Genomic DNA, 18,635 nt, shown 5'->3' with positions numbered 1-18,635 from the left:
AAACAATGTTGTCAACAAGGTCTTACCTCATCAATGAAAGAGGGGTGTTGTTATCACACCCACTGGGTTTCAACTACCCTAAGTGGCATGTTCACCTCTCGTGGACTGGCATACCTCCACAAGGGGTTGCTTATTGTGTAATGGACCAATTACAAGTCCTATGAAATTTTGGAAAAATAGATACCACCTATTCATGGTATATTTTACAGTCCTCGAGCACATCACATCACATCTCATAGCCTTAATCCAACAATCCTTGCACTTTTTTCTTCACCCCATAAAACTCCATAACAAATTATATATACACTTGTTTGGAATAAGTGAATCCAATAGTAATTGGATCAAATACTCCACTTATTTTTGTGTTTTTGGCTCTCAAATTTGTCTCTATATACTTTGCATTCCTCTATCCTATAGACTAAATGAGAGCTTGATTCTATAGACTCAATAAACTCGGGATGTAGCTTCCTAATAGTGTAAGTCCCAATCGATCTAATATACTAACTAATACTAATATAATTTAAAATAGTAAGAGTAGTCAACCAATCAAATGAAACACAGACAGGGTGTGTAAAGTGGTAAATTCAGTAATCAAACCCTGTGTAAATACCTACTCAAGCTACATCAATTCTATCTATAAACCATGGATAGGGTGGTAAATTCATTCTATAAAGGGTGTGTACAATAAATGTAATAGTATCACTTTCTTTCTATTTATTCCTACCTAAGTCTTTATCCCTACTATTCTTATTACTTAGTCCTAACCAATAGAAGGGAGTCTAAATAACTGCTCAAGAAAATGAAGGATTGAAAGGGTGTACCATACAAATTATGTAGACTTCTTTTGAAAATAAATAAAATAGAAAACTCAACATCCATCACACCAAAAATAAATCAGTATGCTTATACTGGAAAAGCACATAAGTTCAAGAAAAATACAGATCTCAACATGGTTCATTGCTATAATCTACAAATGGGACCAATTCTTGCCAGTCGATGTGAGATGATGAATGTAACAATAAAATCTTAGAAGCCCAAATGATTGCAAATGTGCCATGTATACATGGAATCTGTGCATATGTAGAAGTATCTTAGTGAACACACTTTATGAAACTGTGTAATTGGCCCAATACCTAGGCCCCTGAGAAGTATGGAATATTGCTTTCGAGGCTATATAAAATATCCATAGTCACATCACATAGATAAGTGTTATAATAGCTTCCATTAAAGGTATCAATATTTTTCAACCCAAAATTCTTGTGATGAACAAAAAGAGAGTTGTACATAATTTCCAATAAATAAAATGGCAAACTCAACATCCAACACATCGGAATAGAATCTGTTAATGCCAATGCTGGGAAAGCACATAAATTCAGACAAAATTCAGCTTAAAACATTATTCATCACTATAATATACACATGGAACCAAATCTTACCAACCTGGTTATCGTCACTGAAGCCCAACCTAAAAGTTAATAAAGGACACTTCTGATCTTGTGAGCATGTCATATATCTAACTAAGATTTTCAATGCCAACACCAGACAATGGAAATTGGCTAGCAAATGATTCAACCCGCTTTTTGAGATCAACAATGCTATTTCGTAGCTGGAAATTGTCTGACTTAATAAATTCTATAAAATATTTTAATTTTGTACTTTTCACAGAGCTCTTAGCCTTAATGGCTATCTGCACCCCCCCCCATGGATAAAATTTGCAACCTTAATAAATTCATCCTCAAGAAGCCCACAGGTCGTTAATGCAGGAATCCCTATGTGTATACCACCAGGAACCATAACACTTTTATCACCTGAAAATGTAAGGTATTAAAGTAAGCTATATCATCCCATGGAGAAAGGAAAATCAATGAATCCCTTACATCTAAATATACAAAGAAAAAATTCATGTAACCTGGTACAAAATTCTTGTTCATTGTGATAGAAGGAACATCCAAAATGTCCTCTGCTCTTGCACCATCAATGCCCTGCCCAAGCCCATTAATATATATCATGTTAAATTCAACCAACTAAATCCAATAGAAATCAGTATACAAGTAGGTTGTGTACTCTAGCAAATGAACAAAGGATCGTTACCAAGGGCCTCAAATCAACTAGAACTAGGTGATTTTCACTACCACCAGACACCAAATTGTAACCCAAATCCATTAGGCTCTTTTCGAGGGCTCTACAGTTTGCTACAACTTACTAAAACTATTTTACCTTTGATAAGAAAAAAAATCCATTCAAAAAATAATTCACATGCATGAATTTTATAGAAGCTTAAACATGTGAGAGTGCTACACTTGTACTTGATAAGCCTTGAACTCTATAGTTACATCATGTTTTAAACAAACAACCAACCCTCCTATGGTATGGTTATGTGGTCCTCCCTAGAAAGCCACAAATTATTTCATGTATCTTTTAGAAATGAAATGATACAAAAAATCGATATATCCAATATTATGATATTAGTGAGCAGGAGAACAATATGGATGATGGAGGAAAGGAAGGAGAACTCAGATTGACCTGTAACCCTAGAAAAACTACATTTTTGATGGTTGTCTCTAGGTCGACCCCCAATACTGGTTCCTTCCTGAAGAATATCATGCCTCCCCAAGGACCTCGTAAAGACTAAAAATCACAACCCTCCAATCCAAAAATATTTCAGAATGAAAAATATCAGAAAGATAAAAATGAAAGGAAAAAAGTGAAACAATTGACAAACAATTCAAGGAACATAATGAGTTTCATCGAAGCTTTGATCTAGTAGTGATAAGAAACAAAAAGAACATAAAAAAATGAAAATAGGAAACTGAATCAAAGAACATGTAAGAGAATCAAAAGGAAAATCTACACCTCTTAACTCTATAATCACTCCTCCTATGATGGGAATGGCATATTTGTTTTAGTTCTTCATTGTTTCTTGAACATTAATGGAATTATTTTTCTTCTATAAGGGGGGAATGTCACATATATATATCATTATATATCATTAAGATAGATCCAAAAAAAGGTCGATCTAATATACTCATATTTTTAATCGAAAGGGTGAAGTGCAGAGAAAATTAATAGCATCAACTCACCTTGTGCGTTCTAGTTGTTACTACATCACAAAAATCAAATGGACTTACCATTATAGAAGCAACAATAAAAGGCCATTTATGTGTGCCATTTCCATCATTAAGTATGCCCCAACTGTATTGGCAATCTTCCCAAACCACAAACATTTTAGTACTAAAAATCATAAAAAATCCAACATTACATACTATTAGAACATATTAATAAAATATGCTAGAATAAACATTGTTGGAAAGAGAAATTTTTGAAAGGACTGCCATTATAAGATCTAGAAATACCCAACTTCAATACCCGCCTCATGCGAGGGTAATCAATATCTCGAGGATATGCACTAGCACCAGCAATTATAAGCTTGATCTTAAAAAGGGTGGCATTCTTCTCAAGCATCTCATAGTCAAAGAATCCTATAACCCAAGAAAAAAAACTCGACCATTGACACTTTGAACACTTCCCCAAAAGATTGGTTCAATATTTGTCAATTATGGAACTGTTTCCCTCCTAATTATTATTGGACTAGAAATGTGAGCTCACCTGTGGACTCATCTAGACGATATGGCATTGATTAAAAGTAAATTGATGTAGCAGATACTCACTTTTTTGGTATCATGAATCCATGAGACCGATGCCCTCCATGTGTTAAGTCCAAACCGTAAACGTTGCAAAGAAAATTTTCACATGTTTCATGCCCAAATAGGAATGATAATCTTATCAAAGGAGGTTCGTAGTTCAGAACCATACACACCATAATGCGATGATGTGGTTGGAGGAGAGTTGTATAAACAACAAATCTAGTTGGGAATTGAGATAATGGTTGAAAATTAACACCCCATGTACTGTTGTCAAGATGGAATGCTTCTAGGGCCCTCTGCTAGCAAAGCCTCTCACTTTGGTCAATGAATTCATTGCCAGCATATTATATGCATGACATAAATCCCAACACAACACAGTAGTGAATAAATATAGAAAAGTGTCCAACAATTGTATCCATCATTGTGATAACAAATACTCATGCAACAACTATAGGTCTCTACACTATAATGTTGAACCCAGAAACCATTACATACATGTCAAACATTCAAACTAAAAATTGCAGGTCCAAAAGCTAAGATAAATTGAGTTTAAAAAGAAAAAAATACCAAGTGGAAAGAAGAAACTGCCAAGCAGCTCAGACACAATCACAATCATGATGGTGCCATTCTTCACATTCCAAGTTATATCTTTAGGCACTTACCTCTTACGAGGGAGTCCTTCTGAATACTTGTTTGTTAGACATGATCCAACAGCTTCCATAACCACCCAGGATGTAAAATTTTCAGAAGAAATAAGTTCCAAGCCATTGAATTGTGACTCCTTTTCTTTCTCAAATATCACATTCATTTCAGGATCGATCTCACTCAGAGGAGGATCTACAAAGCTTTTCTTTCCCTCTCCATGGAGTAATTTACAAACTAGATAAATAAATCACAATAAATCTAGTACCCTCGATAACTGAGGCATGGTTTGACAGGAGCATTAATTGTACTATTGAGGCCTACAATTTCTATTTGAATTTCTATTTGTTGGCATCTAAGGGGAATCCAGATCAAGAACAAAGTCTTTATCAATACATTCACTAACCATTAACTCAACAAAACTATAAATAAAACTGTGGTATTTGACATAGTTCATTAAATGAAGATAATAAGCTTATTTGTAGCAACTCAATTCACAAATGAATCTTCTAAACACCTCCAAGTTAAACTATATTCAACTATGATCTATGCTTTCTTCACTTGGGCTTCAAATGGCAAGAATATCAAGGATTTCACATAGGCTATCTATACATGTAGCAATTTCAACCAAAAACAAATACATAAATAAATAAATCATAGTGTGAATTGTGAGAACATGCACACCTGGGAAGTTACAGGGTTTCACCAGCATGAATGCCAAAGGATTTCCCATTGTCAAGCGTGTTGTGATACAAAAAGGTTTATATGATGGGCACAGCCTCAAAGTTTCAAACCTCCTAATTTTCTGCTTTTCTGTTGCTAGGGAACCCCCAAAACTAGTTGTGAAGATTTGGCCATCAAATTTGCAATTGGGTTCAAATTATATTGACCCAACAATCCCATCCCTACTGCTCCACTACCCACTATGACCTGCAATGAATATGTTTGCACCTGAAACAAGAGCTATCCTCTGTGCCCACTTAAAAATGTGAAAAATAATCAAATATAGAGAGACATGTGAATCCAGAACTTGATGTATTGTGGATAATTCTCTGGCAGAGGTAGACATGAAAGACACCAAAAGGAACACTAGTTCAAATTTTCCTCCTACTCGTTGTTGACTTGGGTTCGAATCACAGAGAATATACAGAACAAGAATATCACACATGCAGGAGCAGCTGACTTGGGTTCGAATTGCAGATAATATATAAAACAAGAATATCACACACATTCACAGATAATATATATAACAAGAATATCACCTTAGAAAGCACCAACAAAGAATGGCCATGCATAAGTTTTATCAACCCCCAGTTTGCAACCCACTTTGGAACTTTAACCTTTGGGGTCATTTTTATGCCTTCATATAGGTATTTTATTTGATGATGTACCTAAAAAGGAGGGATCTCCTTGTCTACAAAATTGTTATTCCTTCTTTCCTGTCCAAATGGCTCTAGAGGCAGTCAGGGGCAATGATCTATGTTATTTAAGTGCTCTATCATCAAACAATCCAACAGGGAAGCCTCCTACCAAGTACCCTATCCTCAAATAAGGGGAGAATAACATCCCATACCTCCTGAGAGAAAATACAGATGAACACCAGCATGTGGTCTATTGTCGCCCCTTCATATTTGCATAGAGTACAAATTATATGACCCTACCTTGCCCTATTTTGTATAACCTCTCATGTCAAAACATTATTCGTTAGGGCCAACAACATAAAAATCATGGATTTCAATGAAGATTTAACCTTCCAAATCTTCCCCACCACCAAGCTACTACTACTACTTCATCATCAAAGATAGCCTTGTACCGTAAGCTAACTGTCAATAGTCATATGGCAGGATCGTTGGACCATACAACTTTCTTGCGTGAAGAAGACATGGAGACAAATATTTGCTCCTAAATGCAACCAATGTTGAGTTTTAAAAAAATAAAATTGCTTGATTTTGTACTCAAAAACAACAAAATATACAGAATTTCCTTGTGATAGAGTTGCTAAGATGGAATCTTCATCTACAAACATTTACCTATCAGGATGAGAAAATGCAAACCAAATTTCTTTCTTATTCCATAGACTCCAACTGCGAAAAAAAAAAAAAAAAAAAAACAACAACAACAACAACAACAAAAACAAAAAACAAAAAAACAAAAAAACAAAACAAAACAAAACAAAACAAAAAAACAAAAACAAAAACAAAAACAAAAAAAAACAAAAAACAAAAAACAAAAACAAAACAAAACAAAAAAAAAACAAAAACATATCAAGTTTGTTTACGCCAACACGCCAACAAGTAGAAAGCCCCAACTATATAAGATAAGAAAGTAGTAGGTATCCCAAAAGGGGATCTAATGGAAAGAAGTGACTGTTGTCATAAGCCTTCCAATCAATATATAAATATATAAATGTAGATTTATTATTAGTTTAATTGGAAATCTTCAATTAAATAATAAAATTTAATTACGTCTCTCCCCATCTAAATTGCTTATTAGCATAATTCACTACCTTAATACGTCTTGCATTTTTTAACAACGTTGTAACATGTGGATTAATTTCCTTTTTGGTGCACAATCTCCACCTTTTAGGACAATATGGTGTAGTGGCCCAATCCCTACAGATCCTTTTAGGACAATATGGTGTAGTGGCCCAATCCCTACAGATCATTACAACAAACTAAGAATAACAAAGAAGATGAAAGGTCAAACAACTAATCCAACATCAGTGCATTAATTTTTTCATGAAGATATCATATTGAGAACGTTTGAAAAATGGTCGGAAATATGAGCAGCGACTATCTCTCTTATGGGAGGGTGATGTTGAAAAAGTGATAAGATTTCATTGTTTTGAATTTTTTTTTGTTAAATCAAAAAAACCAATATTAATGGAGATATTGGTATTTTTTACTAAATTTTGTGAAGTGACTAAATGTAGCTTTAACCATTCACCTTAAGATGTTTTTTACAATATAATTTCCTAACTTTATTTAATATCTTCATTATCATAAAAACCAACCTATATCCATCTTAACTCCATATCTACCACTCTTAGAGGGATGAAATCTATTTATCCCTCTCAGCACTTGGTAGACTCGGAATTAAAATGGATCTAAGTTGATAGAATTTCCCCTTTAAATAGTCTATACTCACATGAATACCATGGTATTACCATGGGTCAATACCATGTGTTATCATGAACCTGGAGCTTAAAAACTACTATTAGTAATTTATAAAAATTAATAAAAATAATAATTGATTTTTATTCTATTTTTTTATTTAACCGAGTTAAAATGTTTAAGTGACATTAAATTACAAGATCCATTTTTACTCTTGATCTACCAAGCCCCGAGAGGGATCAAATATTTGTTCACTCTATCCTAGTTGAGGGATCAAATATTTGTTCACTCTATGCTAGTTTGCATATCACAATATTTGATCCCTCTCGGCGGTCAGTAAATCCAAAGTAAAGATTGTTTAAGTGACATTAAATTACGAGATCCATTTTTACTCTTGATCTACGGTGGTTAGTAGATCCAAAATAAAGATTCTTTAAGTGACATTAAATTACAAGATCCATTTTTACTCTTGATCTACCAAGCCCCGAGAGGGATCAAATATTTTTTCACTCTATGCTAGTTTGCATAGGGATCAAATATTTGTTCACTCTATGCTAGTTTTCATATCACGATATTTGATTCCTCTCGGCGGTTAGTAGATCCAAAGTAAAGATTGTTTAAGTGACATTAAATTACAAGATCCATTTTTACTCTTGATCTACCAAGCCCCGAGAGGGATCAAATATTTTTTCACTCTATGCTAGTTTGCATATCACGATATTTGATCCCCCTCGGTGCTTAGTAGATCCAGGGTAAATATGGATCTATGCTAGTTTAATTCCCCCCTTTAAATAGGCTACATTCCACATGAATACCATGGGTCAATACCATGTGACATATTTATTTTTATTAATACTAATATTAGGGTTAATAATGTTTTTTTTCATGATATTAATAATAATTTGGCCCATGGTATTTGGCCCATAGGCTTCACCTAAATATAACGCATTTTTTGAGTGTTCGTAAATATAAGGTGACTTATGGAGTAAATATAAAAAAATGTTTTATTTATTTACCATACCTCTCATTTATTTATATTTTTATTAATTTACCATACATCTTTTATAATATGGTATTTGGCTCATAGGATTCACTTAAATAAAACCTCTTTTTAGCCTTCTTAAATAGAAAGACGGTTATGGACTAAATATAAAAAGAGGTTTTTTTATTTACCATACCTCTAGTTTATTTATATTTTTATTTATTTACCATACCTTTGAAGTAAGTATAAAAAGAGGTTTTATTTATTTACCATACCTCCACTTTATTTATATTTTTATTTATTTACACCCTTGCGTGTTCGTAAATATAAGGTGACTTATGGAGTAAATAAAATAAAAAAAATATTTACCATACCTCTAATTTATTTATATTTTTATTAATTTATCTTATCTCTTTTATAAATATGGTATTTGGCCCATAGGATTCACTTAAATAAAACCTCTTTTCTGAGCCTTCTTAAATAGAAATAGGGTTATGGACTAAATATAAAAAGAGGTTTTATTTTTTTACCATACCTCTAGTTTATTTATATTTTTATTTATTTACCATAACTTTGGAGTAAGTATAAAAAGAGGTTTTATTTATTTACCATACCTCCACTTTATTTATATTTTTATTTATTTACACCCTTGCCATGGATGAAAACTAGATTTGAAAACAGTGAGTCGTTCACAGAAGAAATCAAGGTGATTGGGGCCAAATACAACCTCCCAAACCAAAAAATGGGCAATTGCAAATAAATTTAACATTTTTGAGAGAAGATTCTTCGGCATAAATCACATTGGGATGCTTTTTTCGACGCGTTTCGAACCAACGAGTGTGGTTCATCGTCAGGACAAGTTGACGAACCAAATCCTCGCTACAAGTTAAATAGAAGAGCATATCATCCACCAACAGCTATATTGGACTGGTCAACTAGAATTTCTAACGGCTATATTTGACTGGGAAACAGCTAACTAGAAAGAACTACGGGATAGGGGTGGGAGAAATAAGATTATATAATATATTAATAGGAATTAATTAATAACCAAAAGGATTTTACTTAAATAATTAATATAAGTTAGTTTCATAAATTCAATAAATTTAACATTGCAAAGCAGAAAATCGGGCGATTGTAATGGAATATAACCTCCAAAACCAAACGAATCGGGTCAAATGAGTCTTTTCATAGTTTATCCGCCCCTTTTTTGGGGCTAAAATCAAAAAAATATTTATTTTTTAAATAAAAGTTGGGCTAAATATATGAAATGGGTGTTTTATAAAAATTTCGCCCCTCTAAAATGAAAAACCCCTTAAAATTCTCCCTTGGGCTAAAATTTGCACCTAAAATTTACCATGCCTCACACTCCTCTGTCCATTCGAAATTCTTACATTTCCTCTGCAATGATGTAATAGGATAAGCAATCTATGAGAAGTTCCTAATGAACCTCCAATAATAGTCTGTCAAACCCATGAAACATCTCACCTCATCCACAAACTTAGGAGCTACCCACTCCATGATGGCTCTTATCTTCTCTGGATCTACTACAATGCATTCCTTGGAGACAACATGCCCCAAGTAATGTATCTCACTCTAAAAGGAACTACACATGTTGGGCTTAGCATACAACTGATTCTCCCTCAACAACCTCAACACTGCTGCTAAATGCTCGACATGCCCTTCCTCATTTTTATAATATACCAATATATTATCAATGAACACAATAATAAACTTATCCAAATACAGATCCAACACACTATTCATCAAGCACATAAATGTAGTCGGAGCATTAGTTAAGCCAAACGGAACTACAACAAACTCATAATGCGCATACCTGGTCCTAAACACAGTCTTGTAAATGTCTTCCTCTTTGATGCGTACCTAATGGTATCCTCATCTCAAGTCGATCTTGGAGAACATTGTTGCTCCCTCCAGCTGATTGAACAAGTCATCAATCCTCGGCAATGGATACCTGTTCTTGATGGTCACTTTGTTTAATTCCTTGTAGCCAATGCATAATCTGAGAGTTCCATCTTTCTTCTGCGCAAACAAGACTGGTGCACCCCAAGGTGATACACTTGGCCTAATGTATCCCTTATCCAAAATTTCCTTCAACTGTAGCTTTAACTCAACTAACTCATGTGTCCTCATCCTGTAAGGTGATTTTGATGTTGGAGTTACCCCTGACACTAACTCAATAGAAAAGTATACCTCCTTGTGAGGTGGCAACTATGTAAGGTCCTCATGAAATACATCCTGAAACTATTACAAAATTGGGTACCTACTCAACACATTCACGTCCTCAAACTCCTTGCCCTTTGTTATCACAAAATCATGCCCCTGATAGGCTGTTGATCAGGAAGACTTTGAGTAACTATTTCAAACCAAACTTTTGGCTGAGGCTTAGCCTCCTCAGCCTGAGAGGGCTCTCTCAAAGGGTTAAAGATTTTGATTAAAGAATAAGATAGATGGCTAACTCTATGGTTTGTGATTGTATATGTTTATAGGTTGAAAGATGAAGGTTGGCTACCATTGGGCTATGGAGTCAAAGTATGTTCAGTACCACAGCAAGATCAGCTTAACATGAAGTCAGGGCATAGAGAGTTTTTATACATCAACAAAACAAAGATACAATGCAAGGAAACACAGTTTATAAATACATGAAGGAAGTTAGAGCATCATTGATGAATTCTAAGTAACATGTATTCATACCACTGCAAGTAAGTGAAAGAGGAAAGCCATGAGACAATAGGACATTAAAAACCCTCTTTGAATCCTGAGTAGTGAAGCCAAAACATTCTACCTATCATGGAAGTCAAGGCATTATAGAGTTCAAGTGCAGAAATGCAAATATAAAACAGTGAAACATAGTTAGTTTATCTATGAAGGAAGTCAGAGCATCATTGATGAATTCTGAGTATCATAAGTAAACCTCACTGCAATGTAAGTATTGGAAGATGCCATCAAAACAAGAACATACAAGAACTCTTCATGAATCTTGAGTTGTCTAAGTAGAAATTCTGCATTAGGTTAAAAATATACACAGTCTACACATAGAGCAGCAATTGAGCCAAAAAGTCTCCAACCCTTTGCTAATTCGACCTCTTGCTCTATATAAAGCATTTACAATTAGGATTCCCTCATCCCTCATCAAGAGAATTCGAATTTTCCATCAGTGACACCTAATGACACTCAAAACTAACTATTAAATGCAAATGACAGCTAACTAGGAGTCCTAGAGACCTAATACAACTAGGAGTGTAACTCTTTATTATGATTACAACAAACTTATCTAAACATTTAAAGCATTCATTGACACCTAACACTCCATGAGGTCGAATTTGATGAAGCCTCCCACGTGGTCACCCAACTGCTGATGAGAAACCCTAGAAATTAGGGAACATGTTTCCCTGTTTTTAGGGTTAGTTCCTTGAAAATTTCAGAGCCTTTATCTCTTCATCCATGACACATTTTACGAAACTGGAGGAGGTTTTTGTAGCCCATGTTTTCCAGAACAAAAACCTCTCCTGGTTTTTGAAAATATTTCTCCAGCTGTCCAGAAACTGTCCTTGAAAAACACGTGGCAAACAGGGAAAAATCCGTTTTCTGAAATTAGGGTCTCAATGAAAGCTTCTTATCTCCCAACTGAAAACACATACGAATAAAGTGAGATAGGTTATTGTATCTGGACATGTTATGAAGAGAAACCTCCTTCCGAATTCCAAGATAGCCTTTCATGTGACCAGAAACGGATTTTGAAAAACACTACTAAAACTAGTAGACAAAGCTTGACTTTCTGCAGTTTCGTAGCGCAAGTTTAACTATAAATTCCTCCCACCTCAGAACGAATTTGAAGAAACTGAAAGAGGTTTTTGTATTGCAGCATGTTAGGAAGAAACGCCTCTTTCAGTTTGCAAAATTAAGTTCTCATCTGCTCAGGAAAGCTTTTAGAAATTGACTAGTAAAAGCAGAAAACAGAGTTTCTTCAGCTGAAACAGACTGCTACGCTGCGAAAACACTGATTTCGTAGCGCGAAACAGGATTTTTACACTGTCTGTGCTACGAAATTGTGGATTCGTAGCTGGTTTCAAAATTTCTCCTTATCCTCCTCAAAGCTCTGTCTTTCTTCTTGACTGTTGGCTGCCTTGTTTCTATCATTCTTGTACATTGGTGATGGTTATACTGATGATGATATTTTCCTTTCTTTTGACATTTTCTCCTTTGAAATTTCTTTAGACAAAACAACTTGGAAGAAAATACCTTGCTTAATTGAGGAGTTGCCTTGCTTGAATTTGATGAAGATTTCTGCTCTCCTTTTCCTTTGAAATATTTTCAGTGATAACAGTGGCTCCACTTGGGATAGTATGCCCTTGTGGTACACTAAGAACCTACAGTTTCAGTGCCTTGTAAAATTTATTTGACAAACATCTTCCTTCAGCTTCTTGAGCCTTCACCTCGGGCTTAAGCTTGATGATGACTGTGGGAAAAAGAAATCTACCACTACTGAAAAAATTCTCAGTCAACCTTGAGCTTATTTGCACTTTCCTACCTACCTACCCTATCAGCTGCATTCTCCAATTGTAGCTCAAGGAACATGAAACTTCCAATGAAGCCAATCATCAATCTGATCTGAAACTTGGATCTCCTTACTGTGCTTGAAGCATAAATACACCAGATACTGAAATAACCAAGGAAGCATGAGGTGCAACTGTTCTTCAAGATGAACATATAATTGGAAGCCTGAACAGTAAATCTTTTCCATGTAGTCAGCTATAGGGTCAAAAAACACATGGTTAGTTTGATATTCATCATAACATTCTATCTCTTTAGACAACTGATCCTTAGCCACACAAAACCCCTTTGATGTGCTATCCAATTTGCTATTTGACAAGCTATCCAACTGCTTTTCTGAATCATTCCAACAAACAATGAAATTTTCCTCATTATTATCATCATTTTTTGGTGTAAGCTGCTGCAAGAAATTACAAAAATGAACAATCTTTTCCTCTGCCTGAGGGTCATAAAAAAATTCTTCCAACATTTCTTCTTGTTGTTTGTAATCATGTTCATTTTGATAATGATCCGAAGACTGACAAGTCTGCTGCATATCTACATCAATATCAGAGGATTGAACATGGTTTTCATAAGTAAACCCCTGCTGATCTTCATGCTGCATTTCATGAGATGTTGTACTTTCTTCTTGGTGCTGAAATGCATTGTTATGAAGAGCCTCTAAAATTTCTTCATTCATAAACTCATCATCATCATAACAATCCTCCAAGTACTGAATGAGATTTAAAGAATGTCTACAGCAATCTTTGAGCAACAATAATGAAGGATGACATTCTTTATACGTGTCATAGAACACATCATGGAAATCAGCAAGAGAAGATAATGAACCATTTTCCAAACTTTTATACCAAGACCATGCTTTTCCTTCTAAAGTGGCCATAAACATCCTCATGAGACAATCCTCAGGAAAGTGAACCTTAAGACTGCGTACATGCATATGAAACCTAACCAAATGAAGAGCAGCATTGTCTTTCTTTTCATCTTTGAATATTGGAAGATCCTCTAACCAATCAACCTTTGGCATAGGATTTCGAAAACCAGGGATATGAGATCGATTCATAGGAGCATACTTGGCATTCATTCTTGCAGTGGAACACATCTTGTAACTTCATCAAGCTACTGGTCTTCTAGCAGTGGAGTCACCTTCTAATTTGTTATTTGATGTGTGGAGTCGCCAAGGTAGTTTTGCAGCCTCAAAAAGATGTCTGAGCTCCTGCTACCTTCAGAAGTTCAGCTTCATGATTTCGGGAATGAATAATCTTCAGACTCCCAGCAGACGCACCAAAATGTTATCACAAAATCATGCCCCTGATAGGCTGCTGATCAGGAAGACTTTGAGTAACTATTTCAAACCAAACTTTTGGCTGAGGCTTAGCCTCCTCAGCCTGAGAGGGCTCTCTCAAAGGGTTAAAGATTTTGATTAAAGAATAAGATAGATGGCTAACTCTATGGTTTGTGATTGTATATGTTTATAGGTTGAAAGATGAAGGTTGGCTACCATTGGGCTATGGAGTCAAAGTATGTTCAGTATTACAGCAAGATCAGCTTAACATGAAGTCAGGGCATAGAGAGTTTTTATACATCAACAAAACAAAGATACAATGCAAGGAAACACAGTTTATAAATACATGAAGGAAGTTAGAGCATCATTGATGAATTCTAAGTAACATGTATTCATACCACTGCAAGTAAGTGAAAGAGGAAAGCCATGAGACAATAGGACATTAAAAACCCTCTTTGAATCCTGAGTAGTGAAGCCAAAACATTCTACCTATCATGGAAGTCAAGGCATTATAGAGTTCAAGTGCAGAAATGCAAATATAAAACAGTGAAACATAGTTAGTTTATCTATGAAGGAAGTCAGAGCATCATTGATGAATTCTGAGTATCATAAGTAAACCTCACTGCAATGTAAGTATTGGAAGATGCCATCAAAACAAGAACATACAAGAACTCTTCATGAATCTTGAGTTGTCTAAGTAGAAATTCTGCATTAGGTTAAAAATATACACAGTCTACACATAGAGCAGCAATTGAGCCAAAAAGTCTCCAACCCTTTGCTAATTCGACCTCTTGCTCTATATAAAGCATTTACAATTAGGATTCCCTCATCCCTCATCAAGAGAATTCGAATTTTCCATCAGTGACACCTAATGACACTCAAAACTAACTATTAAATGCAAATGACAGCTAACTAGGAGTCCTAGAGACCTAATACAACTAGGAGTGTAACTCTTTATTATGATTACAACAAACTTATCTAAAAATTTAAAGCATTCAATGACACCTAACACTCCATGAGGTCGAATTTGATGAAGCCTCCCACGTGGTCACCCAACTGCTGATGAGAAACCCTAGAAATTAGGGAACATGTTTCCCTGTTTTTAGGGTTAGTTCCTTGAAAATTTCAGAGCCTTTATCTCTTCATCCATGACACATTTTACGAAACTGGAGGAGGTTTTTGTAGCCCATGTTTTCCAGAACAAAAACCTCTCCTGGTTTTTGAAAATATTTCTCCAGCTGTCCAGAAACTGTCCTTGAAAAACACGTGGCAAACAGGGAAAAATCCGTTTTCTGAAATTAGGGTCTCAATGAAAGCTTCTTATCTCCCAACTGAAAACACATACGAATAAAGTGAGATAGGTTATTGTATCTGGACATGTTATGAAGAGAAACCTCCTTCCGAATTCCAAGATAGCCTTTCATGTGACCAGAAACGGATTTTGAAAAACACTACTAAAACCAGTAGACAAAGCTTGACTTTCTGCAGTTTCGTAGCGCAAGTTTAACTATAAATTCCTCCCACCTCAGAACGAATTTGAAGAAACTGAAAGAGGTTTTTGTATTGCAGCATGTTAGGAAGAAACGCCTCTTTCAGTTTGCAAAATTAAGTTCTCAGCTGCTCAGGAAAGCTTTTAGAAATTGACTAGTAAAAGCAGAAAACGGAGTTTCTTCAGCTGAAACAGACTGCTACGCTGCGAAAACACTGATTTCGTAGCGCGAAACAGGATTTTTACACTGTCTGCGCTACGAAATTGTGGATTCGTAGCTGGTTTCAAAATTTCTCCTTATCCTCCTCAAAGCTCTGTCTTTCTTCTTGACTGCTGGCTGCCTTGTTTCTATCATTCTTGTACATTGGTGATGGTTATACTGATGATGATATTTTCCTTTCTTTTGACATTTTCTCCTTTGAAATTTCTTTAGACAAAACAACTTGGAAGAAAATACCTTGCTTAATTGAGGAGTTGCCTTGCCTGAATTTGATGAAGATTTCTGCTCTCCTTTTCCTTTGAAATATTTTCAGTGATAACACCCTTATCACTAGAAGTTCGCACTGCAAATAACATACACCCTTTCCTATGACTATGGCTTTCTTGCCTAATTGTCACCATCCTAACTGATGTCGCTTTGTTCTTACCTTGCAAGACTCTTGGTTCTCCATTTTCATCAACACACTCAATGGCTTTGTTATAACAGTCTACCTTGGTTCCATGAAGATACAAGCAATCCATTCCCAACAACATATTGTATGATCCCAACGGTAATACATTCAAATGTGTTGTGGTAGGCATACCCTTTAAATCAAATGCGCAAGCTCCTATCCAATGATGAACTCGCTTCTTTTTACCTGTAGCCAACTACACTAACCAAGACTCTTCATGGAAATTTTTACTCAAACCACACTTCAAGGTAAAAACAGATCATGATAGTCTTAAATACTTTTTAGAATAAAGATTATCTTCAGAAGAGTAGAAAAAATGGGTTACAAAGATGTTGGGTTATGACTTTGAAATTATCTACAAAAAAAGGGAAGAAAAATGTTGTTGCAGATGCACTCTCAAGAAAGGATGAGGATGTGGAAGCATTGCTTTGTGCCATTTCTATTATCCAACCAGATTGGATAAATGAAGCAAGAGATGAATGGAAGAATGACGAAGAAGTGTGGGCATTCATTCAAAAGTTACAACAATACCCCATTACATCTTATACATTTAGCTAAAAATTATTCGTTATGGTACAAATATCGCTTATACCTCTGTAAGAATTCCCAACTCAAACAAAAGATTCTTATGGAATTGCACACCTCTCCCTTAGGAGGGAACTCAATATTTTTAAACACTTACCACATGGTTAAGAAGGAATTTTTTTGGGATGGCCTTAAATCTTATATTCAAAATTTTGTGGCAGAATGTTTGGTTTGCCAACAAAATAAAGTTGAAAAATTCAGACCTCGGGTCTATTACAACCTTTATCCATTCCAAGTCAATGTTGGGAGGAGGTTTCAATGGATCTTATCACATGTTTACCCAAGTCCGAAGGAAAGAGTGTCATCATGGTGGTAGTTGATATACTTACCAAGTATGCACTTTTGTGCATTATCTCATCCCTTTAAAGTCAGTACAGTTGCTATTGTATTTATGGAAACAATTCAAAAGCTACATGGAAATCCAAATATTATTGTAAGCGACAGAGATCCCATTTTCACTGAAAATTTTTGGACAAAAATATTTTCTTGTCTGGGTACTGAGTTAGGTCATAGCTCATCTTATCATCCTCAATCTGATGGGAAAACTGAGATAGTGAACAAATGTTTGGAAGGATATCTTCGTTGCTTTGTATCTGATAAACAGACACAATGGGTCAAATGGTTGCCTCTAGCTCAATGGCGGTATAACACTTCCTTCAATACTGCAGCAAAAATGACCCCATTTATGGCACTTTATGGATATCATCCATCGTCCATCACATCATATTTAAGATAAAAATCTAAGGTTCAAGCAGTGGAAGATCACATCGAGCAACAACAACAAGTTCTCCAACTCTTAAAGGATAACGTCACTTTGGCATAGAATAGAATGAAAAACAGGTAGATCAACATTACAGCAAAATAATTTTTGATGTAGGTGACTGGGTATTTCTACGGCTACAACCATACAAATAAATGTCCCTTAAGCAAGCTAAGAAGGATAATAAATTATCACCAAAGTATTATGGTCCATACAAGGTGTTTCAAAAGATTAGTACTATGGCATACAAATTGGTGCTTCCTACAGCTTCCCAAGTGCACCCAGATTTCCATGTTTCATGTTTAACAAAGGTTATAGGTGAGAAGCTCCTAGTTCAAACAATATTTCCAGATATTGACAAGAAAGGAAAAATCATATTGGAACCTGAAGCAGTCATAGAAACAAGAACTCGACAACTACGAAATCGATAAATTTTAGAGTATCTCATCAAGTGGAAGAACTTACCCGCTGAAGATTCCACATGGGAGGATGATAATTTTATACAGAATCATCGAGAACTACCCAGGCGTTGAGGACAACACTTTTCTGAAGGACAAGGGCATGTTAGGTCCCTATAATACTAGTGTATTCCCTTATTATTATTGTCATTGTATCCCCTTATTGTTATTGGTGTGCTCATGTTTTCCCCATATTGTTATTATTGTGCCCCATAGAAGCCCACTATTGTTATTGTTATGCCCTTACATTATTTGTGTTATGTCGACTTTGACTATATTGTGACCCCTAAGACTCCTATCTATAGAAAGGAGGTCTTGTCATTTGTATCATCCAAGAATTGTTCATTTGTGTAATGTAAAGGAGGTTTCCCCCTCGAAGAGGCTTATTTTGAAGTCATTGATCTATATTTTCTTCTATTGTGTGAGTTGGTTGCATA

At 35.2% G+C, this 18,635-nt stretch overlaps 1 pseudogene; it reads right to left on the bottom strand.

Annotated features, from left to right (window-relative positions):
* Positions 1–1,513: 1,513 nt before the first annotated feature.
* LOC149168265 (serine hydroxymethyltransferase 3, chloroplastic-like) lies at positions 1,514–5,180 on the bottom strand (annotated as a pseudogene).
* Positions 5,181–18,635: the final 13,455 nt, after the last annotated feature.

The sequence above is a fragment of the Pinus tabuliformis genome, chromosome 4_2 (genome assembly GCF_031772625.1).
Source record: "Pinus tabuliformis cultivar Carrire ecotype Pingquan chromosome 4_2, CPIR1, whole genome shotgun sequence".
NCBI lineage: Eukaryota > Viridiplantae > Streptophyta > Pinopsida > Pinales > Pinaceae > Pinus > Pinus tabuliformis.
This window is presented reverse-complemented; position numbering and strand designations above follow the sequence as displayed.